Source organism: Coenobita brevimanus, chromosome 6 (genome assembly GCF_032717465.1).
Source record: "Coenobita brevimanus isolate Jiangsu-jjx chromosome 6, ASM3271746v2, whole genome shotgun sequence".
NCBI classification, from domain to species: Eukaryota; Metazoa; Arthropoda; class Malacostraca; order Decapoda; family Coenobitidae; genus Coenobita; species Coenobita brevimanus.
Window position 1 is genome coordinate 31,688,773 of NC_136959.1, and position 25,087 is coordinate 31,713,859.

A 25,087-nucleotide genomic window follows, 5' to 3' on the forward strand; every position below is an offset into this window, starting at 1 on the left:
TTATAGATTTAGAGAAAGCGTACAATAGAATTGATAGGGAGGCTTTGTGGACTGTTTTAAGATTGTATGGACCTGATGGTAGGTTACTAAAAGGGGTGAAAAGTTTTTATGTAAATAGTAGAGCGTGTGTAAGAGTGGGAAATGCTGTGATTGATTGGTTTCCCATGAGAGTGGGGCTGCGACAGGGATGTGTGATGTTGCCTTGGTTGTTTAATATTTACATGGATGATGTTGTAAAGGAGGTGAATGCAAGAGTTTTAGGTGGAGGTCTGAGTCTGGTGAATGTTGATGGTGGAGAGTGGAATCTGAAGCAGCTGCTGTTTGTAGATGATACTGCACTGGTGGCTGATTCAGAGGAGAGATTGAGACAGTTGGTAGAGGAGTTTGGAAGGGTGTGTGAAAGGAAGAAATTAAAAATAAATGAGAATAAGAGTAAAGTGATGAAGTGTACGAGGTTGATAGATGGTAGGGGGATGAATATAGTTTTGAATGGTGAGTTGCTTGAGGAGGTAGTTTGTTTTAAATATCTAGGGTCACATGTTGCTGTGTATGGAAGAATAGATGCAGAAGTGAAGTTTAGAATAAATGAAGTAGGAAAGGTGCTGGGAGGAATGAAAAAGTGTTTAAATGTCGTTTGCTTAGAATGGATGTAAAGAGAAGGCTGTATGAGGGTGTTGAGGTACCGACTGCGTTATAATACTAGATATATAATACTAGATATATAATACTAGAAATAATAATAACAATTATAACAATAATAATAATAATAATAAAAATAATAATAAACTATTATTACTATTATCATCATTATTAGTATAATCATTATTATTATTATTATTATTATTATTATTATTATTTTGTGGTCCCCCCTGTGGCGGGGGGAACACAACCTGGCCGCACTATGGGGTGGTACAACCACTCTGCGGCCAGGTTGTGTTATGAAGAATACTGCCACCGTATTCCCTGCGTGTCGTAAAAGGCGACTAATAGGGGCGGGGTGAAGGGACTAGGCACCCCCTCCTCTGTTTTTTAGATCCTAAAAAGAGACAGGCCAGAGAAAGGGATGGGGGATGGAGTTATCCCCGTACCCTGAAGATTGGGTCTATGAATGTCCGTGGATGTAGTGCGATTGAGGCTAAAAGGGAGGAGGTTGGGAGAATGTTTGTGAGAAGAAAGTTGGATGTGTTAGCTTTGAGTGAAACGAAGATGAATGGGAAGGGGAATCTTTGTTTGGAAGTGTGAATGGAAGATTGTCAGGTGTTGATAGAGGAAGGGCAAGAGAAGGTGTGGCCTTGTTAGTGAGTCCGGAAGTACAGCAATGTGTGATTGAATGGAAGGAGGTGTCATCGAGACTGACGTGGGTGAAAGCGAAATTTGAACGTGAGTTGTGGGTGTTTGTGAGTGCATATGGGCCTGGTAGTGAAAGGGATGAACAAGAGAGGGAGTGTTTCTGGAATGATGTTGATGAGTGTCTGCAGAGTTTTGGAGCGAATGTGAATGTGGTAATGATGGGAGATCTGAATGCTAGAGTGGGAAATGTAGCAGTTGAAGGCGTAGTTGGTATGCATGGTGTGCCTGGAAGAAATGAAAATGGAACACAAATGATAGCGATGTGTGTTGAGCGAGAGATGGTGATTGGGAATACGTTGTTTGAGAAGAAAAATATTTATAAGTATACATGGGTGAGACTGGAGGGTGGAAGGGTTGTTGATAGAGCTTTGATGGACTATGTGGTTGTGTCTAGGAATGTAATAGGAAGATTGTTGGATGTGAGAGTTCTGAGAGGGGAGGGTGGAGGTATGTCTGACCACTACCTTGTGGAGGGCAAGTTAAGAGTAGGTAAGAGATGGGTGAGAGCTAGGAGGGTTAGGTGTGGCAGGGAGGTTTTGAAAGTGAGTGAGTTGGATAAAAGAGAGAAAAAGATAGAGTATCAGGAGAAATTGAAAGATGAGTGGAACGCAGTGAAAGATAGGGAAAATGGCAGCGTGGAGGATGAATGGCAGTTGTTTAAGAGTGCTGTGGTGGGGCATGCAGAAGAGGTGTGTGGTGTGAGACGTGTGGGTGGTGGTGTAAGAAAAGGAAGTGAATGGTGGTGCGAGGAAGTAAGTATGGCTGTGGCTGAGAAGAGACGTGCATATGAAGTGTGGCTGCAGAGGAAGGATGAGATGTTATATGAAATGTATAAGGAAAAGAGGAATAGAGCGAGAATGACTGTGCGTGATGCTAAAGTGGCAGCAGATGAGAGGTGGGGTAGGCGGCTGACGTAGAATTTTCAACAGAATAAGAAAATGTTTTGGAAGGAGGTGAAAAGGGTGCAAAAGGGAGAGTCTGGGAAGGAAGAACGAGTAAAATCAGAGGATGGAAGGATGTTAATTGAAATGTATGCAGTAAGGAAGAGATGGGCAGAGTATTTTGAAAGATTGTTAAATGTAGAGGAAGAAAGGGTGGCTGAGATCGTGGCGGATGGAAGGGTGCAAGGAAAAAATGTGTTGGGAGAGTTAAATGATTCTTTGATCACGAAGGAGGAAGTGGAGAAGGCAGTAAAGGAGATGAAAACAGGGAAAGCTGCAGGTATGGATGGGTGTGCTGTGGAATGCCTGAAGGGTGGTGGAGTGACTATTGTTGACTGGTTAGTAAGACTGTTGAATGTGTGCTTTGAGAAAGGTATGGTGCCAATTGACTGGGCAAGTGCTTGTGTGGTCCCGTTGTATAAAGGCAAGGGTGATAAGTATGAATGTACTAGCTTTAGGGGTATAAGTCTGTTGAGTGTTGTAGGTAAGGTGTATGGTAGAGTGTTAATTATGAGAGTTAGAGAGGGTACAGAGGGAGTGATTGGTGATGAGCAGTGTGGCTTTAGGAGAGGGAGGGGATGCGTTGATCAGGTGATTGCTGTGAGACAAGTGTGTGAAAAGTATTTAGCGAAAGGCAAGGATGTGTTTTGGGCATTTATAGATTTAGAGAAAGCGTACAATAGAATTGATAGGGAGGCTTTGTGGACTGTCTTAAGATTGTATGGACCTGATGGTAGGTTACTAAAAGGGGTGAAAAGTGTTTATGTAAATAGTAGAGCGTGTGTAAGAGTGGGAAATGCTGTGAGTGATTCGTTTCCCATGAGAGTGGGGCTGCGACAGGGATGTGTGATGTTGCCTTGGTTGTTTAATATTTACATGGATGATGTTGTAAGGGAGGTGAATGCAAGAGTTTTAGGTGGAGGTCTGAGTCTGGTGAATGTTGATGGTGGAGAGTGGAATCTGAAGCAGCTGCTGTTTGCAGATGATACTGCACTGGTGGCTGATTCAGAGGAGAGATTGAGACAGTTGGTAGAGGAGTTTGGAAGGGTGTGTGAAAGGAAGAAATTGAAAGTAAATGAGAATAAGAGTAAAGTGATGAAGTGTACGAGGTTGATAGATGGTAGGGGGATGAATATAGTTTTGAATGGTGAGTTGCTTGAGGAGGTAGTTTGTTTTAAATATCTAGGGTCACATGTTGCTGTGGATGGAAGAATAGATGCAGAAGTGAAGTTTAGAATAAATGAAGTAGGAAAGGTGCTGGGAGGAATGAAAAAGTGTTTAAATGTCGTTTGCTTAGAATGGATGTAAAGAGAAGGCTGTATGAGGGTGTTGAGGTACCGACTGCGTTATAATACTAGATATATAATACTAGAAATAATAATAACAATTATAATAATAATAATAAAAATAATAATAAACTATTATTACTATTATCATCATCATTATTAGTATAATCATTATTATTATTATTTTTATTATTATTTTTATTATTATTATTTTGTGGTCCCCCCTGTGGCGGGGGGAACACAACCTGACCGCACTATGGGGTGGTACTACCACTCTGCGGCCAGGTTGTGTTAGGAAGAATACTGCCACCGTATTCCCTGCGTGTCGTAAAAGGCGACTAAAAGGGGCGGGGTGAAGGGACTAGGCACCCCCTCCTCTGTTTTTTCGATCCTAAAAAGAGACAGGCCAGAGAAAGGGATGGGGGATGGAGTTATCCCCGTACCCTGAAGATTGGGTCTATGAATGTGCGTGGATGTAGTACGATTGAGGCTAAAAGGGAGGAGATTGGGAGAATGTTTGTGAGAAGAAAGTTGGATGTGTTAGCTTTGAGTGAAACGAAGATGAATGGGAAGGGGAATCTTTGTTTGGAAGTGTGAATGGAAGATTGTCATTTGTTGATAGAGGAAGGGCAAGAGAAGGTGTGGCCTTGTTAGTGAGTCCGGAAGTACAGCAATGTGTGATTGAATGGAAGGAGGTGTCATCGAGACTGACGTGGGTGAAAGCGAAATTTGAACGTGAGTTGTGGGTGTTTGTGAGTGCATATGGGCCTGGTAGTGAAAGGGATGAACAAGAGAGGGAGTCTTTCTGGAATGATGTTGATGAGTGTCTGCAGAGTTTTGGAGCGAATGTGAATGTGGTAATGATGGGAGATCTGAATGCTAGAGTGGGAAATGTAGCAGTTGAAGGCGTAGTTGGTATGCATGGTGTGCCTGGAAGAAATGAAAATGGAACACAAATGATAGCGATGTGTGTTGAGCGAGAGATGGTGATTGGGAATACGCTGTTTGAGAAGAAAGATATTTATAAGTATACATGGGTGAGACTGGAGGGTGGAAGGGTTGTTGATAGAGCTTTGATGGACTATGTGGTTGTGTCTAGGAATGTAATAGGAAGATTGTTGGATGTGAGAGTTCTGAGAGGGGAGGGTGGAGGTATGTCTGACCACTACCTTGTGGAGGGCAAGTTAAGAGTAGGTAAGAGATGGGTGAGAGCTAGGAGGGTTAGGTGTGGCAGGGAGGTTTTGAAAGTGAGTGAGTTGGATAAAAGAGAGAAAAAGATAGAGTATCAGGAGAAATTGAAAGATGAGTGGAACACAGTAAAAGATAGGGAAAATGGCAGCGTGGAGGAGGAATGGCAGTTGTTTAAGAGTGCTGTGGTGGGGCATGCAGAAGAGGTGTGTGGTGTGAGACGTGTGGGTGGTGGTGTAAGAAAAGGAAGTGAATGGTAGTGCGAGGAAGTAAGTATGGCTGTGGCTGAGAAGAGACGTGCATATGAAGTGTGGCTGCAGGGGAAGGATGAGATGTCATATGAAAGGTATAAGGAAAAGAGGAATAGAGCGAGAAGGGCTGTGCGTGATGCTAAAGTGGCAGCAGATGAGAGGTGGGGTAGGCGGCTGACGTAGAATTTTCAACAGAATAAGAAAATGTTTTGGAAGGAGGTGAAAAGGGTGCAGAAGGGAGAGTCTGGGAATTAAGAACGAGTAAAATCAGAGGATGGAAGGATATTAATTGAAATGGATGCAGTAAGGAAGAGATGGGCAGAGTATTTTGAAAGATTGTTAAATGTAGAGGAGGAAAGGGTGGCTGAGATTGTGGCGGATGGAAGGGTGCAAGGAAAAAATGTGTTGGGAGAGTTAAATGATTCTTTGATCACGAAGGAGGAAGTGGAGAAGGCAGTAAAGGAGATGAAAACAGGGAAAGCTGCAGGTATGGATGGGTGTGCTGTGGAATGCCTGAAGGGTGGTGGAGTGACTATTGTTGACTGGTTAGTAAGACTGTTGAATGTGTGCTTTGAGAAAGGTATGGTGCCAATTGACTGGGCAAGTGCTTGTGTGGTCCCGTTGTATAAAGGCAAGGGTGATAAGTATGAATGTACTAGCTTTAGGGGTATAAGTCTGTTGAGTGTTGTAGGTAAGGTGTATGGTAGAGTGTTAATTATGAGAGTTAGAGAGGGTACAGAGGGAGTGATTGGTGATGAGCAGTGTGGCTTTAGGAGAGGGAGGGGATGCGTTGATCAGGTGATTGCTGTGAGACAAGTGTGTGAAAAGTATTTAGCGAAAGGCAAGGATGTGTTTTGGGCATTTATAGATTTAGAGAAAGCGTACAATAGAATTGATAGGGAGGCTTTGTGGACTGTTTTAAGACCGTATGGACTTGATGGTAGGTTACTAAAAGGGGTGAAAAGTTTTTATGTAAATAGTAGAGCGTGTGTAAGAGTGGGAAATGCTGTGAGTGATTGGTTTCCCATGAGAGTGGGGCTGCGACAGGGATGTGTGATGTTGCCTTGGTTGTTTAATATTTACATGGATGATGTTGTAAGGGAGGTGAATGCAAGAGTTTTAGGTGGAGGTCTGAGTCTGGTGAATGTTGATGGTGGAGAGTGGAATCTGAAGCAGCTGCTGTTTGCAGATGATACTGCACTGGTGGCTGATTCAGAGGAGAGATTGAGACAGTTGGTAGAGGAGTTTGGAAGGGTGTGTGAAAGGAAGAAATTGAAAGTAAATGAGAATAAGAGTAAAGTGATGAAGTGTACGAGGTTGATAGATGGTAGGGGGATGAATATAGTTTTGAATGGTGAGTTGCTTGAGGAGGTAGTTTTTTTTAAATATTTAGGGTCACATGTTGCTGTGGATGAAAGAATAGATGCAGAAGTGAAGTTTAGAATAAATGAAGTAGGAAAGGTGGTGGGAGGAATGAAAAAGTGTTTAAATGTCGTTTGCTTAGAATGGATGTAAAGAGAAGGCTGTATGAGGGTGTTGAGGTACCGACTGCGTTATATGGGGCTGAAACATGGAATATGGGTGTAGCAGAGAGAAAAAGTTTGAATGTAATGGAGATGAGGTGTCTGAGGAGTATGTGTGGAGTGACGCGTATGGATTGGGTGCGAAATGATGAAGTGCGAAGGAGGACTGGAGTTGTTCGGGAGATGGCTGGTAGAGTTGAGCAGAGGGTGTTGTGATGGTTTGGGCATATGGAGAGAATGGATAATGAGCGATTGGTGAAAAAGATAACTAGATCTGATGTGAGAGGTGTAAGGCTGAGAGGAAGACCACGAATAGGATGGATGGACAGTGTGAAGAGAGCGTTGGATGCGAGAGGGATGTCTGTTGAGCAAGGAAGAGTGGCTTTGTGTGACAGAAATAAATGGAGAGAAATTGTGAATGAATAAGTGATGACGCAGCCCTGAGGGGATATTCTCCCGCATTTGGTCTGATCAGCTAGTCAGGTCAGGTGCGGGTAAGGGGATGGGTCTGTTATGATGTGGCAGGGGTAAACCAGTTCTGCTGTCGGGCCCTGCTACGGATGTCACTGATTGCATTGCCCAGTTGACCCTTGTGCGGTGTGGTGCGGTGAGGATCTGTCCGTTCTCCCCTTTGGGGCTAAGATGCGAATGAATGTGTTTGAATGGATGAGTAAATGGGGAGTGTGTCGTCCTGTCTCGGCTACCTCCCTTTCCTTGGGGGAAGCAGCCTAGGTATATAGATAGGTATAGATAGATTTTGTGGTAGGTGGGGGCGCTCACCATCCACTCACGCGATGTAGTGCTGCTCTCGGGTGTCTGCCTTTTCCTCTCCTCCATCCTTCCTTCCTTCCATCCTCTTCTGCCTTTCTTTCTTTCATTTTTTCCCCGTCCTTCCGTCTACGGGTGATTTTACACTCCCTCTCCTGTCTTTCTTTCCTTCATTCTTTCCTCTTCCTTCTGCCTGTGGTTGACTCTACGCTGACAAGCCAAATGGTATTCCTGTACACCAGGAAACCATTTACTACGCTGGGTGGTAACAAATTTTGGCGCCTGGTGGTTCATTGGGTAATTACAACACTCCAATCGGATTGAGCCGGTGAACGTTTATATCCAAGGGAGGGTTGGGGTTTATTGCTCACGTAATGCCACTCAGGGATGAGTGAGGCTGGTCACTCTCATCTTAAATGTCAGGACCAATTTGCCTTGCCCTGGGCTCCTACGCTCCTCGTGGAGTAACATAGGATTGGATGATGAATGGATGAATGAATGAATTATTATTATTATCATTATTATTATTATTATTATTATTATTTTATGGTGCCTCTCCTCCCCCACTCTGTGACTGAATATTATATTATCCTGGGTCATCAGCTTCAAGGTGGACCGAAAATATGGAAAATCCAGCGTTTTATGCCTGTCATAAATTCAGAAGGTTGTGTTGTGGGTAAATTTCATGTAAAAATGTTCCATGTGTGTTTGTGTGTGTGTGTGTGTGTGTGTGTGTGTGTTGACTGGTCGTAAGAGTGACGAGGAAGAACTAACAGTTAATAGAGGGAAGTATTCCTAATGCACCATAGCAACCTGGGACATGACCTAAAAAATTCAGTATAAAAATTTCCTGCCCAGGTAATAATTCTTACCTGCGTTTTCCTGTGAGGTGCTTCCGGTGGGTGCTGAAGGGTGCAAATTGGGGAATTGTTTGGCCGTACGTATTCTTAAACATTTCCTTCCCTTAGGCATGGGAACTAAATCCTTATCTGAGTGTGAGGCGACCTTACTGCATCAACTAGTGCTCTTAATTCAACATCAATATTACCGTCAACCACAGCTGTGCTAAACGTGTGGTAACTCCTTTATAAATCGATGGATGGAGTTATGTAGACAGCAGAGAAAGAGAGTGTGTCTTAACATACAAGCCCTGAATATCAATATTAGCTTGTTTGTTATCTGTCCTAGTGCCAGTCGGTCTCTGTTACACTTTTGGCAAGGTAGTTTTAAATGCATTATTCTATTCTCTAGTATCTGCCCCAGTGTTCATAAATAATTTAATATCACTTCATTTCCTTTCAGTGTCTCTTGGGTTATGTTCAGCAATATGGTGTTTCGATTTTAAAGGAAGGATGCATGGAACGACGGGGAACAGTGAAAGATGATGGCAAAGCTTTGACAGACTCACTGCCACTCAGTCTTCTCCACATTATCTCCTCTCCCAGCTTAGTGCGGCTTTAGCTTATCCCTGTATAATTAACATGGGCAATTTTTTTTTTTTTTTTTTTCTGACTGTGAGCGTCCTCTGAGGTTAAAGAAGTGGGTGGGAGAGGGGTAGGGTGGGTTGCATTTAGCTCACATCGCTCCACCACTCACACTACATCCGCTTCACTTGCCTATCAACCATCACCCTGCTGCCCCCCCCCCTTACATTTCTCTCTCTCTCACCCTCACCTCTCCAGGTCTCTTCGACCTTTCTTCTCCCCCACGCACCTCTTCATTTTCCTTTCTCCAATAACAACATAACATTTTAAAATCATCATTGTTACTAAGTTGTTAGCATTGGTATGTTTAAATACTCAGTTTTCCCCCTAGTCATAAATACCTAATTTTCACATTGAAAATTCGCCTGAGCATGTAGGGAGTGAAGAATTAACGAAAGTTTAATCACTGAAGAAAGTTTCATTAAGACTAAAGAACGTCGAGAGAGCAATGTAAAATTTATGTAACAGCGGAACGTAACAAGGTCCTTGTATAAGCACATTTAGAAGAGAATGAACCAAAGGCTTGCAAACACTGAAGGGAGACGAGTAAGAGCTGAAGAGAAATGACCAGGCGTAAGAAGCCGTTGCCTCTGTGAAGAAATGTAAAATATCGGAGTGTGCCCAGACGACTACCTTAAAAGTGTCCTGTTCTCACTGGGGAACGAGAGAGAGAAAAAAAAAAATGGCAATACAGTGCAAAGCTCACAGAAGCATCAGCCTTATACATGCATCACTAAATTATGCGTAACATGCTGTGCACGAAAATAGTGAGTAAAGCCTAAGAGTGAATTGGCGATGATTATTTTGGATCAGGGAAGGATAAGGGCACGAGAAATGATGTAGCTGATATGCGTGTGCGTTTAAAAGTGGCAAGGGACACTCTCAAGATGTTTACGTCTGCTTTATATATTATGGAAAGGCATTTGATCGTGTCATATACACGAAGCAGCTGGACATCTTGAAAGACTTAGGAGTTGACTCGAGGGACAGAGGTATGATTACCGCCCTTTACCTTGGTCAGACAGCAACAGTCAAGACGAATGGAATGGAATCTGAACCTGTATCATTAGCAGAGGTATGAAACAAGGCTGTGTTCTGTCGCCAATACTATTCAACATTTATGCCAGGGATATGATGAAGGAAGCCTTGAAAGACGTGAGTGAGAGTGTAAGAGTACTCTGGCATAGGCAATAAGACTAGTATCCTAGACGATAAGACGACAACACAGAGCACGGCAGATGGATTACAGTCAATCATATTGGGCGACTAGCATAGAGTACTGTAGTTGAAAAGCACACCACAAGTATGGATGAACAGAAAAGAAAATAATGAAGACTGGTTATAAGAACTACGAGGTATTTTACATCAGGATGAATGACATCCGTTTGGAACAAATACCTCGTTTAAGTATGAAGATGGTATATTGATCAGAGACGGTTTACTTGTACGTATGGAAGAAACTCTTTCAAGATTATCGATAGCAAAAACAGCATTAAACAAGAACAAAAGTTACCAAGCAGAAATGTCACTTGCAACGTGATTGAAATACTAGCGACAACATTATTCTGAAGACACCTCATCAACATGCGGATATCTTGCCTCTGAAAAGGTTTTGCAGGCGAATGTTGAGGGTTAAGTAGGTGGAAAGGGCTCCAAATGGGGATGTATGAACGAAAATGGTAGAAAATGGGCCACTTATCGATACAATCCTCAGTCGGCTCAATAAGTGGTTTGGTCAGGTTTTGTAATATGAAATTTTTTCAGTGAGAACGAAGTCTGATGGAAGACCGTCAGAGAAGTACGGAAGAAAGGAAAGGATTACTGAACAGTGTCTGGAATGATAAAACTATGGCAGATAGGTAAATGTAAGCAGAAGGCAATGTAAGTTGGATGAACTTAATCTTACCTTGTGACAGTAAACAACTAACTTATGTGAATAATAAAGTGCTATGGTGTTGTATGCCTCCATCATTCCCTGCTGATTCATTCTTTCCATAAGGAGAGTATATTTTCACCCCTGCGTCTTTGATTGTTTGTTTGTTTTTTAGCAGGATTACTAAAAAACTAAAAGAGAGATTTGGACCAAATTTGGTGGTTAGATAGCCCATGTTCCAGGAAACAGTCGATTAACTTTTCAGACCAATATGGATCGTATTTCCTACTCTTGATCCGAAAAATATATATATATATATATATATATATATATATATATATATATATATATATTTTTTTTTAACTCTAGTCAGTGATGAGAAAACCTAACCCACAATGAAGAGTGGTTTGAAAATTACGTTGCCTTTGTGGGAGAGATGCGCTCCACTGAGTGCCCTCTAGTTTTAAGTAATATTCTTTCCTCTGATGTAATTTATAATCCATCACCTTTATTGGATGAGACCGACCGGAAAATGAATTGAAGTTCTGACTAAATTTTACCAATAAGGAGCCGGTTGAGGTAATCTGATATCAAGTAATCCTTCTGACATTCGTTTGCTCTTTTCATCTCCCTCTATTCGTTTCTCCTGTGCCCGTTTTCTCTGTTTACCCACCAGTCTATTACCTTATCCAATTTCCATCACTATCTTCCGCCTCACCTCCAACCTCTCTGATTTTACGACTCTCTCATTTTAGAATATTTTCCTGCCCCCCCCCCTCCTCCCTCCCTCCCTCTCCCTCGCTATTTTGCTCTCGCTCCCTTGCCCTCGCTCTCTTCCTGTCTTGCTCTTTCGTTGTCTCCACAAATACAAGCCGATTTCCATTTAGTACTTCAGCTTTGCCAGTATTATGCAGTAGGAACATCGATTATAGACCTAGGTACCTCGCTGACACTACTGTCTTATTACAATACGTAGATACAAACGCTTTACGATAGGGAGTACCGTAAGAACATGATTTGTGGCTCAGTTTTTCACCACCATTTATCAAAGAAATTTGATCAGTGTCTCTTAAAGCAAGTATATTATACAGATAGACTGATAGGTAGGTAGGTAGATGGATAAATAGATAGATAGATAGATGACTTTTCACCATATTATTCCATCTTCACACTATATTATCATTTTCGTCTTACTCCTCTTTATTCTCTGTCTGCTATGCTCTCCGCCTCCACGTAACTACGTCTTCCCTTTTCGATGTCATACATTTCTCATCCCTCTCATTCCAGCATTCCTTTGCGTCTGATTTCCTCCTTATGCCTTTGTTTTCAATTCATTTCCTTTCCTCTGCTCATCAGCACTATTTTTTTTTTTCGTATAACAATTTTTCGCCATAATTTCTTTTGCATCCAGGGAAAATGTGGTGGTGCTTAAGACAGGAAGAAAAATGGGAGTAAGAATACGATGCATGGAAAGGAACACAGTGAGGCAAGAAGGGGAGAAGAGAGAGGATATGGAAGGAAGAAGAGAAGTTCTAAATCTGGAGGAATGAGGAGAACGGGATAGAGTTAGGAAGGAACAAATTCAGAGAAAAAGGGGAGATTTTACCGCAGTTCACCTGATATATAAAGTAAGATAACAGAGAAAAGTAAGGAAGCAACAAATAAATAAAACCATTAAATTATAACAGGCGATAAGTTGAAGTGAAATTAGGATGGAAGGTATAGGGCCCTGAAGGAGTAGGTCTGTATGGCAAGGAGATATGATGTGGAAAAGTGGGAAAACCAAAGGATACGATGATAGAGTGGCCAAGGACACTGTCACGGACACACACACACACACACACACACACACGCTTAGGAAATCATGCAGACACAAATCCAGTAGGGTGAGCGTCCTCTGTGCCTAACACTCAGTACACAGATCCATACTGCTGTACTTTTTTTCTGTTTCCTATTGTAATGCAACTACTATCATCCCTCTTCCCATGGCTCCTGGATGGTATTTTTTATGTGCATCTGTATAAGTATTGAACTGTCCAACACCGCCAGATCACAACTGCGAGCACTAGCACCAGCCATGATCAGGCCTTCACCAAAACTCATTATTTTTATCATCACTTGTATTATCACCTCCAGCCATCGCCACCACCGTGACCTCAGTACTGTCACCACCACACACTGCCATAACATCTTCAAACACCGACCCTCCTCCAAATGTGTCTCCTCAGTTCACCACCAGTCCATTTTCATAACATACTGGCACTCACCGTGTCTCAAACACCAGTCTTCTCCACCATCACTGTGTAATCTTCGGCAACGTCACCATTCCCCTTCACTAAATATCACCACCTCCGTCGCTACACACTCACTCCTTCCTGTTCTTCTTCCATTCGTCTTGTTCTGATATCACCCTCTCCCACATTTACCAGAACCTATTCCTGTTTACATCACTGCCTTTGTCTCGTCATTGTCATTCCTCTCCTTTCCTTAGCTTGATTGTTGCCGACTTTCTTGAATGGAATATATATATATATATATATATATATATATATATATATATATATATATATATATATATATATATATATATATATATATGGGGGGATGTAGAGAGGAGAGGTGGGTGTGAGCTGGGAGCAGGGCAATGAAATGGCGGGGGACAGGGCGACGTGGAGGCGATTTGTTTGTGGCAACCCCTAACGGAATTGAGGTGTCTGGCAATATATATATATATATATATATATATATATATATATATATATATATATATATATATATATTCATACTTGTTTGTAGACAAATGGAAATGTATGTATGTGTAAGTTTTTTATGTATGCATGTGTGTATGCATGTATGTATGTATGTGTATGTATGTATGTATGTATGTATGTATGCATGTATATGTATATTTTTTTTATGCAAAGAAGAAGGAACCAATGACCAGAAGCCCGAAAGATTGTTTACTCCAAGGAAAAAAAAAAAAGATTAATAGAGCGCCAAATTCAAGATCTGATCATTTCTAGATGCCTAGACACACTGCGTTTGAAACACTGGACGCCATTGGCAGTGGGAAATACAGACAGAAGACAGTTCCAGAGTTGACCTGTTGCATAAATGAAGGACTGAAAGTAACGGTTAACACTTGCATTTCAGAGTTGGACAGAAAAGCGATGAAAGTTTGTTACACGACGGGTGCAACGCGCCCGCCGTAACGATGGAGGGATGCAAGCAGACAGTTCAGAGGAGCAGTGACCATTGAAGCAGTGATAGAAAAGAGATAAAGATGCAACCGTGTGGCGAAGAGACAGAGGTTGAAGGGAGCCAGTAAGAGGAGGAGAATTAATGGGACGAAAAGGCTTTGTATGTATGTATGTGTGTGTGTGTGTGTGTGTGTGTGTGTGTGTGTGTGTGTGTGTGTGTGTGTCGGGACTTGTCGCACTAACTCGAAACTGTGAAATTCAGGATGTTTTTTTAACAAAGAAAAATAACATGCGTCTAATATACTACCATTATGGAGCTACAGTAACTTATGAGTGAGCTATGAGAGAGACCATTTTCACCAGTAAAGTTATCAATGATTTAGTTTATGTACAGCCAGACGCCTGTAGGGGTGGCCACAAACAAATCATCTCCATGTCGCCCTGTTGTTTGTCATTGCACTGCCCTCTTCCCACCTTACACCCCTGTCTCTCATACACCTCTCTACCCCATCCTTCCATCTCAACCTTGGCCTATCTCTTTCTCTTCTCCATACCACCTCATTCATACACACACTCTCAGTCACTGAAACTCCATGATTGATTAGAATTATACCCATTTTGGTACAGCTTTGCCCTGTTTAAAATTACCCCTATAGCCACCTTCTACATTTAGTGTGTCAAATCCGAGGATACCTTGTTTTATGAATATTAGCATTTTACCTGTTTATCTAGAAGACTACAAGACTGCTCTGTGCATAAATTAACACAAACAACTATGAACCCAATTGTTTTTACAAGTATTTTTTTTTTTCTGCAGACGAGCTTGTACCCATAAATTTATGTACGGGTTAGGATACTTGTTAATGATTTGTCTGGCGGTGTGTTAAGAACGGGTGGTGGAATGACAGGAGGGAAAAACAACGGTTATAGTCTTGTTACTTAATCCAGGGCCCAGTAGTCATCTTTTGCAGCTCACATTGCGAAGCTCAGTTGCAGAAAAAGACAGTACTACAGCTCTTCATCATTTTCAGGGCACTTCTTCGTGGCTAGCGCAATATTCTAGCATTAAATTATTGTTGTATTTATTCAAAGCTAACAGTTGACAGTTTTAGGGCTAGTTAGAGTAAAATGAGCATAGTTAAAATATCCTTTTCCCTTAATGTTTAATTTGTGTAAAAACATACACGTGCCCCACCGCCCTGTTGGGTCGCTGCACTCTTGCTTCTGCTGAGGGCTTCCTGTCTTTCCCCCCGAATCTCAATCATTCATCTCACACGGGTTTGGTTTCAGTCATCTCACAGTTGCACCAGAATGGCAGATTGTACGGGGAATGCAAAACATAGGTTTGGTGCCAACGATGCCACAGCACATTCTTATTTATATCTCAAATTTTCAGTTGTCGTAATTGTGCTGAAGGTGACCAATATTCATGCTTCCCCCTTCCCGCCAGGACTTGTTTAAATTATACACACCCGGCTCAAAGGCTATGCATCTGCTTGCAATAATTTTGCACCATTTCATGCAGAATAGTATATCAATGCCAGGAATGTAAATTTTGTTGAGGAAAACATGATTTTGTTTGATATTCAACTGTTCAAAAATGGACCTATCTTCATATGTGCCTCCCGCTGCTGGAAACCAACGAATACCTGCTTCAGCGCCAGACAACCTCCGCTTGATGTATTCCACTTCATGTAAAGCTAATAGGGATAATTATTAGGGGCCATAACACCCTATTTGAAAATTCCAGTCGAAAGGAAATTCAAATGGGCCCATCTTTGACAGAACTGCAACCATCTTGACAAATTTCATCGCATTTCTTTTTCCAGTTTCGATTGGGCTACGCCATAGAGGTAGGATTAGTACCTCTATGGGCTACGCAGACATAAATATACACACGGCTAGAATTACAGTGGATTAATATGAAAAGGTAGATATACAACGAACGACCCTTGTGAAGTTGGTTACGATGTGGTTTCAGTACTTGCAGGCAGGTAGAGCTTTTCGTAACTCTATCAGTACGAGAAGTTTTCCTAACGTGACTATGTTCCTATTGAGATAGCAGAAATATATGGAAATATGTTTACACGGACCGAAGAGGATCTGGAAAGATTTTGATTAAGAATTATGGCTTAATATTTCATAATCATCGAGGGAGGTGCTCATCCCCTCTATCCCCCGTCATCCACTTAAATATGCCCACATGTAAAGGGTGTGGTATAATGAGAGTGACCTACAAGCCAGAAATAGGTTGGTAATGCTAGAGTTCCCCCTCTCACGCCAGTCCTGAAGCCTGATTCTCTCTCTCTCTCTCTCTCTCTCTCTCTGGCAAGTAATTAACCAGCGGTGTTTAATGGCCACTATTAGTCTGTGTGTTAGTGCATTGATTGTTCTGTGTTGTTTTCGTTGGCGCGTCGTAATGCGGGTGTACAGTAGTTTATGATGTCAGTGTCTATGCGGTCTGATTTAAACGTTACTACGCTTAGTCGACAGATGGATGCATAATAAGACAGGAATTTATTTTGAATTTATATGCTTATTCCTTCGCGTATCTCACCATAACCCCTAATTGCTTCTGAAAAAACTCATCCTTCAGAATTACAATGATTCTGATTCATATTTTCCTTGTTGTTTATCCACTCTCCTCTCAGACAAAGCGATTTGTTTACGGTTTTCTTCTGTCTGTTAGGATCTATTGTATGTTTCGTTGGGTTGTTGGACAGATCTTCTGTCGACGATAGTTGACTGAGGGAGATTGAAAGTACATGGAACCACTGATAATCTGAAACGAGGTCGAAGTAGAACCGGCTCACTTTTCTCAATACTGAAGAGCTGTTATAAAGAACTGGCCACTGTATGTTCTAAAGGAGATGTGGAGAAGCGACCGTACTGCTTCTCCACATCTCCTTTAGCGCATACAACACCAGGGCAGGGCAAGACACAACATCCATAGGAGTGCACGACAAAATTGAGGAGGCAGAGTGAAGCCTGATTTCAGACAGTGCAAATAATTTCGTCATTTAGAGAATGGGCTAGAGAGCGTAACGAAAGGTTGTTTGAATAACTCAGTAATAGAAATAAAAAATATCCTACATCCACAATACTAACAATATATAATTTTCTAGACACCTGACTATAAATTTGAATCAAGGTGGATAAAACACGCCTCAGAGCCTTTCATTAGGATTCATTGTCACCACTCCCTCCCGTCATCCAATCCCACCTTCCAACACGCTTTCAAACATCATCTTTTCCACTGTATTTTTGCATTTCTCTCTCAGACTCCGTGTTTCCCATTCGCCAGTTTTCCCAGATGTGATCAAAGTATTTTAAATTATCGATCAAAAACACTTTACTCCTCATTTCCAAAAGCCAGCTGTTACAATATTCGTAAAACATAATTGTACCTTTCTTTCGTGCACCTGAGCCAAGTTCTGTCCTCTAACACGTAATTTTGAGAGAGAGAGAGAGAGAGAGAGAGAGAGAGAGAGAGAGAGAGAGAGAGAGAGAGAGAGAGATATGGCAGGGGGGAGAGAACGAGAGACCTAATAACCCTTCCTCAGAAATTAATGGTGGACGGGGGATGAGTGGAACGAACCCAAGAATCTATTAAACCATAATCCCTCCTGCACACTTGGAGGACTGTACTTGCCCTCTGTGTCCAGCTGTCTATTGCCAGACGCCTCAATCCCGTAAGGGGTGGCCACAAACAAATCGCCTCCATGTCGCCCCGTCCCCCGCCATTTCACTGACTTCCCCCATCTCACACACCCCTGTCTCATACACCTTTCCACTCCATCCCTTCATTTCATCCTCGGCCTTCCCCTTCCTCTTCCCCCTTCCACCCCACTCACATACTGTACAGTCGTCAGCATAAATTCGCTGCAAGTCTACTAGTGTGATGCGAGTCCTTTTGTCTGGCAACAGTGTAAAGGGATGAGTTGCCACATACACTTTTATACACTTTAACCAAGTGTTTTTCAAAAGTGGTACTAGAGACTGCCTAGAGTACAATTTTTTGTATACCGTAATTGATTAGTGTAAAAAAATGCAAGAGTTGACAATGTTATGGAACGACGTATGAGCGTAATACTCTGGTATTCTTCATTATAACCGTGTCTAAGCTCCCTTCCCCTCTCTCCCCCTTACTCCTCCTGATGTTCCCCCCCACCCCTCCCTCTGCCTCCTCTCCCCCACTCACTTTCATGATTCTCCACTGTCTCCTCTCCCCACCCTCTCCACCTTCATTCATTTATCCACGGCATTAACCTGATTGGCGCATCGCAATTCTTTGTTGACTGTTTTCTAAACCCAGTTTGCCATATTCCCAGTTGCTTGGAGTACTACCAACTATATCCAAGGTTTATTATCAGTATTCCTTCCTTTTCTAGTCCCATTCTTACCCTCCTCGTCTCCTTCCCACTCCTCTCCAGTTGTCTTTTTGTTCTCCACCCTTTGTCACTACCAACAGCCGGGAGATACAGGAACATTGAGGTCTCGTTCTTGCGATGTATTCCTTGCTAGTATATGTTTGAGCCTGGAAGTCTGTGCCTATTATATCAGTAGGCGAAATTAAACAAACATTTGTGCCCACTCCTCCTACTTCTCGCCCTCTCTCTTCCCTAAGAAAATGTTCCTATTCTCCTCATACTGTTCACTGAATCACGAAGCAGTATCAGAAACACTAAAGTTTCGAACTGCTGCATCATGTGTGGAGTAACGAGTGAGAGAAAGAGACTGTTGCATGGCATGAAACTCTCGAATGTTGAGGAGCAAAATGGTTACAGGAATAGACAAGAAACAGAGAAGAGTGCGGCTTATTACGCAGATTAGCGTTGTGGGTGATATAAGGGAGACAGGGCGGAGAGAGAGAGGAGGGGAGATGAAGGATAGCGGGAGAGGGAAGGAGGAGGGGAGGGTGGGGAGGGACAAGGGATGGATACGAGGGAGAGAACAGAAGTTTCCCCATTCGACAACATTCACCTGTCGTCTTTTGCACATTTTAAAGCTAATCAGATATAAAGAATATTGTATTCTGGGTGATTTATAGTACTAATTCTTACAAACACGTCCTTAAAGCGTATAAAAGCCTGTGTGGCAACTAGTTCCCATACACCGTTGCCAGACAAAACGACCCATATCACACGAGCAGGCTTGCAGCGAATTTGTGCTGACGACTGTACATTCTCCTGGTTGGTCTCTCGCTCTCCATCCTCTCCACATGGCCTCAGTGTGCTGGGAATAATGATATTTGGATTTCGACACAATTTTCATCTCATATTTCTTGATTTACACCATTGTCTACTTTTCCCTTTAGCTTTTAAAGTGTGATTTCTTTCATCCTATGGCATACCTGAATGGGACACTTGATGATAACTGTATATGTTGGACTCTTGTCTTGGGCTGCTGACTATCAAGTCTTATTAACGCCTTGAATCTAACTCTTTTTTTTTTTTTTTTTTTTTTTTTTTTTTCTCCAGGTGAATTGAGAGATTATTCAGACAAAAAGGGTTAGTTAAAGGCTTTATTAACTCCTCACTGCATAAGGAACTTTTCCATTGGTAGCAAGAACAATACAAAACTTTTGAGCTTCGCAGTTAAAGCCTTAGCAATGAAGTAACGTTGGAAGGTAATTTTAGACTTAAACTTCACTTATTACGTAATTATTCTTGGAAACTGCAATCTGCCTTTTTATTTTATTTTTTTCACTCTCCAACTGATTCTTCTCACTTGAATTCTTGTTTTTATTCCATGCTTACTGTATGTTGATCGCTGTTTCATCCCACACCGTGGACTGACTAAATTAGACAGTGACTTGAACTTTCCTGTCCTCGGCACTATTATTTTTATTTCTAATGTGAAGTCCCCAAATCATCAAGTCAGTTTTTTTTTTTTTAACATACTAACGATGGTCTGTATAATACTGAATCTTTGGTCCCTACCTGTCGATTTATGCTGATGGACTCTGGTGGACTTTGGACGAGGGGTAGAGTTAATGGACTACAAAATTATTAGTGGATCTGATTGCTCTCTTTCTCTCTCTCTCTCTCTCTCTCTCTGTATGTGTGTGTGTGTGTGTGTGTGTGTGTGTGTGTGTGTATGTGTGTGTGTGTGTGTGTGACAGACAGACAGAGGCAGACAGAGAGAGAAAGACGAACAGAAGTACAGAATAATAATAATAACAAAATGCAAGAAGATAATAAAACCACAAACATCGTAAGAAACCATGAAAGAGAAGGAGAAAGAAAGAGTAATGTCTGAGCAATTATTAAAGGGAAGAGGCTGAGCAGCACCACACGACCCCCTGGGTTTGATATTTGTCACTTGTATAATTAGCCAAGGTAATTATCTGGTCTGATGACTCTCTCTCTCTCTCTCTCTCTCTCTCTCTCTCTCTCTGCTAAAGGAGTGACAATCTTCCTTCCCATTAAGGCAGATGATGAAAAGATCATGTCTATTTTTCGTACCTTATATTATTAATGAGGATCAGTAAAAGATTAAAACATTAATCTCTTCTTTTATCTCCATTTGGCGACTCAACAATGATAGTGATCTAGATGGTGGAGCCAGAAACATTTCCTGATAGAGAATATAGTTCTGTGTGTGTGTGTGTGTGTGTGTGTGTGTGTGTGTGTGTGTGTGTGTGTGTGTGTGTGTGTGTGTGTGTGTATGTTCTAGGAAGCAGGAGTATACAGGCGCAGTACATGGGTAGGTATACAGTAGACTCGTGTGTGTGTGTGTGTGTGTGTGTGTGTGTGTGTGTGTGTGTGTGTGTGTGTGTTCTTACCTACCTAATTGTTCTTACCTAATTGTATCTTTACAGGAATGAGTCAAGCTCGAACTGTCCCGTGTCTTAAACCATAATTGTCGTACATATCCTTAAATTTGTGAATTGTTTTGGCACACTATTTCATTCGGTAGTGCATTCCATTGATCAATTGCTCTGTTTGGGAAACTGAATTTCTTTGCGTCTTTATCACCTCTCTTCTTATGCAGTTTTTTGCAGTGTCCTCTTGCTGATGCTTCTCCATATGTTAAGTAATCATTTATGTCTATTTTCTCCTTCCCTGATATGCACTTACATAGCATCATCATGTCACCTCTTTTCCTTCTCTCCTGTAGTGTTGGTAGATTCAGTTTATTTAGTCTTTCTTCGTAGCTTAGGTCCGTTAAGCTTGGTATCCATCTTGAAGCGGCCCTTTGAACTTTTTCAATCTTGTCTATGTGTTTTTTTGAGATGAGGACTCCAGACTACTGATGCATATTCCAGGGTTGGTCTAATGAATGATGTTATTATCCTTCTTAGCATGTCTTCATTTATGTATGTGAATGCTATTCTCATATTTGCAAGCAGTGTATACATGTTCCGTACCTTCTCGCTTATGTGGTCAGCCGGAGATAGTCTGCTATTGATAATCACACCTAGGTCCTTCTCTCTTTCTGATGTGTATAGGGTTTTATTTCCTAACGTATAATCCCAATCAGGTCTTTTTCCACTTTTACCAAACTTGATTACATTACACTTGTCCACAATGAATTCCATTTGCTATGTATTACTCCATTCATGAAGTTTATTTAATTCTTCTTGTAGCTCTTTACAAGAGTCTGTGTTAGTAATTCTCCTTTGTATTTTTGCATCATCTGCAAACATATTCAGATAGCTCTCATTTCCAGTGTTATTGTTTATATCATTTATATACACTAAAAACATGATTGGTGCCAGCACTGAACCCTGTGGTACTCCACTAGTCACTTCTTTCCATGATGAGTAGTTTCCTCTTAGTACTGTTCTCATTTCTCTTTTTATGAGAAAATCTTGCATCCAACAAAACAGTTTGCCTCGAATTCCTCCTTGATGGTACAGTTTCCATAAAAGTTTTTGGTGTGGTACTGTGTCAAAAGCTTTCTTGAAATCTAAATAGATGCTGTCCACCCATCCTTCTCTTTCCTGTATTGTGTTTGTTACTCTGTCATAGTAGCTCAACAGATTAGTAACACATGATTTTCCTTTTCTGAAACCAAACTGTCTTTCTTTTATCATACTGTGTTCTTCTAGATGATTTACCCAAGCTTTTCTTATAAGCTTTTCTAATACCTTGCTTACAACACTGGTCAGTGATATTGGTCGGTAGTTGAGTGGATTTTGTCTATTTCCTTTCTTGAATAAGGGGACAATATTTGCTTTCTTCCAAATATCAGGTAGTTTACCTTGACTCAAGGATTTCTTGAAAATAAAAAATAATGGTTTACTTAAATCCTTTGCACATTCTCGTAGTACCCAACATGAAATTTCATCAGGACCACTTGGTTTTCCTCTGTCTAATTTGCTTAACTCCTCCTGTATTACTTTTTCTGCTATTTGTATATCTGGTAGTATGTGTGGACATGCATGTTCCACATAGTCCCTCTCAAATTTTTTTTCTTCTGTAAAAACTAATTGGAAATTCTTATTTAGTGCTTCACAAATATCTTTCTCTTGTGTATAAGTGATTCCCTCGTCCGTAATGGATTGTATTATATCTTTTACTTTGGTTTTGCTTCTGATGTAGCTGTAAAACAGCTTTGGTTGATCATTACTTTTATTTATTATATTCTCCTCAAACTGCTTTTGGGCTTCCCTCCTTTTTCTTGTATAATCGTTTCTTGCCTGTTTGTAATTATTATACGCCCTTTCACTATTGTGTCTTCTGTATCTATTCCACATCATATCTCTTCTTTCTTCTGAATTTTTACATTCTGTATTGAACCATTTCTGCATTTTCTTATCTGCTTCTTGGTACTGTGGGATGTACTTCTGGACTCCTATTTCATAAAATTCACAGAATTTTTTATATACAGCATTTTAACCTTTGTCCTCTAAGCTCATTTTCCCAATCAACTTCTAAGAATACTTCTTTAGGTCTTGATAATTTCCCTTTTTATAGTTTAGGCTCTTTTTGTAACTTTCATTACTGTTAACTATGTCATATGCTATCCTGAAGTTGTAATTTAGTACTGCATGATCGCTTTTGCAGAGTGGAGGGTGATATATTAAACTGTCAATATCATTTTCTTGCCTAGTAAATATTAGATCTAGCACTGAAGGTACATCGAGTCCTCTTTTTCTGGTGGTTTCCCTCACATGTTGCGTTAGGAAAAACTCTTGCACGAGATCCAGGAGCTTTTGGTCCCAACAGCTTTCTTGGCTAATTATATCTAGAGTATTCCAATTTATATTTGTATTAAAATCTCCAGTTAGTATAATTCTTTCCGATTTCTCTTCCATTTTATGTAGTAATGATCTTAAACTCTGAGTTGTACTCTCTGCCAGGTCCTCATATTCATCTCTTTCCCATGTGTTTGATCTGGGTGGCATATACAAATTGGCTACAATTACTTTACTTTCAGATGTGTTGATCTCTACTGCAATCAGTTCTACTTGTGGTGATATATCTAGTTTTATTTCATTGACTTATAGATTTTTCTTAGTTAATATTATAATTCCTCCTCCTTTTTTAAAATTTCTGTCTCTTCTCCATATATTGTATTCCTCTAAGTTTAGTATGTCATTGGATATCCTTGGTGTTAATTTTGTTTCAGTTAGGCATATTATTTGTGGTTCATTTTCTCTGAGATAATCATTCATCTCTAGTAATTTAGATACCATTCCATCCACATTTGAGTACATCAAATTTATCATCTTGTTTATATACTTGTCATGACATGGTTCTACTACCTTCCTCCTTTTTATTCCCTCCTGTTTGTGTACCACTTTCGTACCTGCAATCCCATTACTTTGTAAAAAAAAAAAAAATGCGTTCCTCTCCTCTTCTGATCTTCCCTCATTTTTTGTTTTTGCTTGCTCCCTCTTCTCTTTCAGTAATTCCAGTTCCTCTTGTGTTAGACATCATTTTATCCATACATTTTTGAACTCCTCTTTTTCCATAAGATTCTTTGCATTTTTTAGTATCTCCTCCACAGTGTTTACACTCTGGAAAGTCACCTTTAGAGGTCTTGTCTTGCTTTTCTCGTATTTCCCTAACCTTTTGTGTTTTTTTATGTCTTTACTACAGATTTCCTCTGATACTTCTTCCAGTAAGCTCATTACGTTTGCCATCTCTTTTTTGTCTCTTGTGATCTTGTTTTTTACTTCTTCCTCTTCTATACCAGTGATTACTATAGATTTGTATATATCTACTGAATCTCTGACTAACTTTGGATTATTTTGGATTATTCTTTTCACTTCCTGTTTAATGCTTTATTCCTGCACCCTTGTTTCTAAGTCTTTCTTTACTTTCACCATTTCAGCATACGTGGTTTCCACATCATTTTTGTAGCTTTGCACAGCTTCATTCACCTGTGTTATCTTCTCCTCAATATCACTGTTCTGGTCTATCAGACTGCTTACTTGCCTAATTGTCTCTGTATCATTTTTGAACTCTTCCATAACACTCTCGTGATTGACTACTGTACTTGCCATTTCACTCATTTTCTTCCTAAGTGTACTCAATTCCACTGTTAGGTCACTGATGGTTGTGTCTTTCTTGTTGGCCTCCCTTCCTAGTTTTTCTGTTTCTTCCTTTTGCAAGTGCATCTGCTTCTTTATTTCATCAATTTCATTTTTGAAAGCCATTTCCAGTTTGTGTACACGTTCAACCAGTCTATTGTGAGTCTCCACTTCAACCAGTTCTTGGTAGAAATCATCATCTTTCTTTCTACATTTATCCCTTTTCTTTTCCAAATTTGCTTTACTAAAGTATGTGTCCACTTTGCAATACTAAAAGCACAGAGTACATGTACCTACATTCCCCGTGCAGCTGTAGTCTAAACAAACCTTAGCTGACTGAGCACATTCTTTCGCCTCTCGGTTCTCTTTTTTATTTGAACAAGTCTTGTTTAAACTTCTTATTATTTCTTTTCTTTTAATAATGAAAAATCATTTGGTCTAACCTGGTACAGAGCTTGACTCATATAAAGATACTAATTTAGGTAATGCCACTGGCCGTGCTGGCTCGGTACGGAGCGCCGACGTCGCACGTCTACTCTCTCTGAATCCCACTGTGTGTGTGTGTGTGATGATGCATAATTTGTGTCTGTTTGACTGTGTGTTAGGATCTCTGAGCTGGTTGATGGTACAGTCAAGCGTACTAATTTCTGCTCAGGGGTTACCCCTTCCTTCCCCCCTCTACCCTGGACAGAGGGAAGGGGGGAATCACGAACAAGTCTACCCCGCCTTCTGCCCCC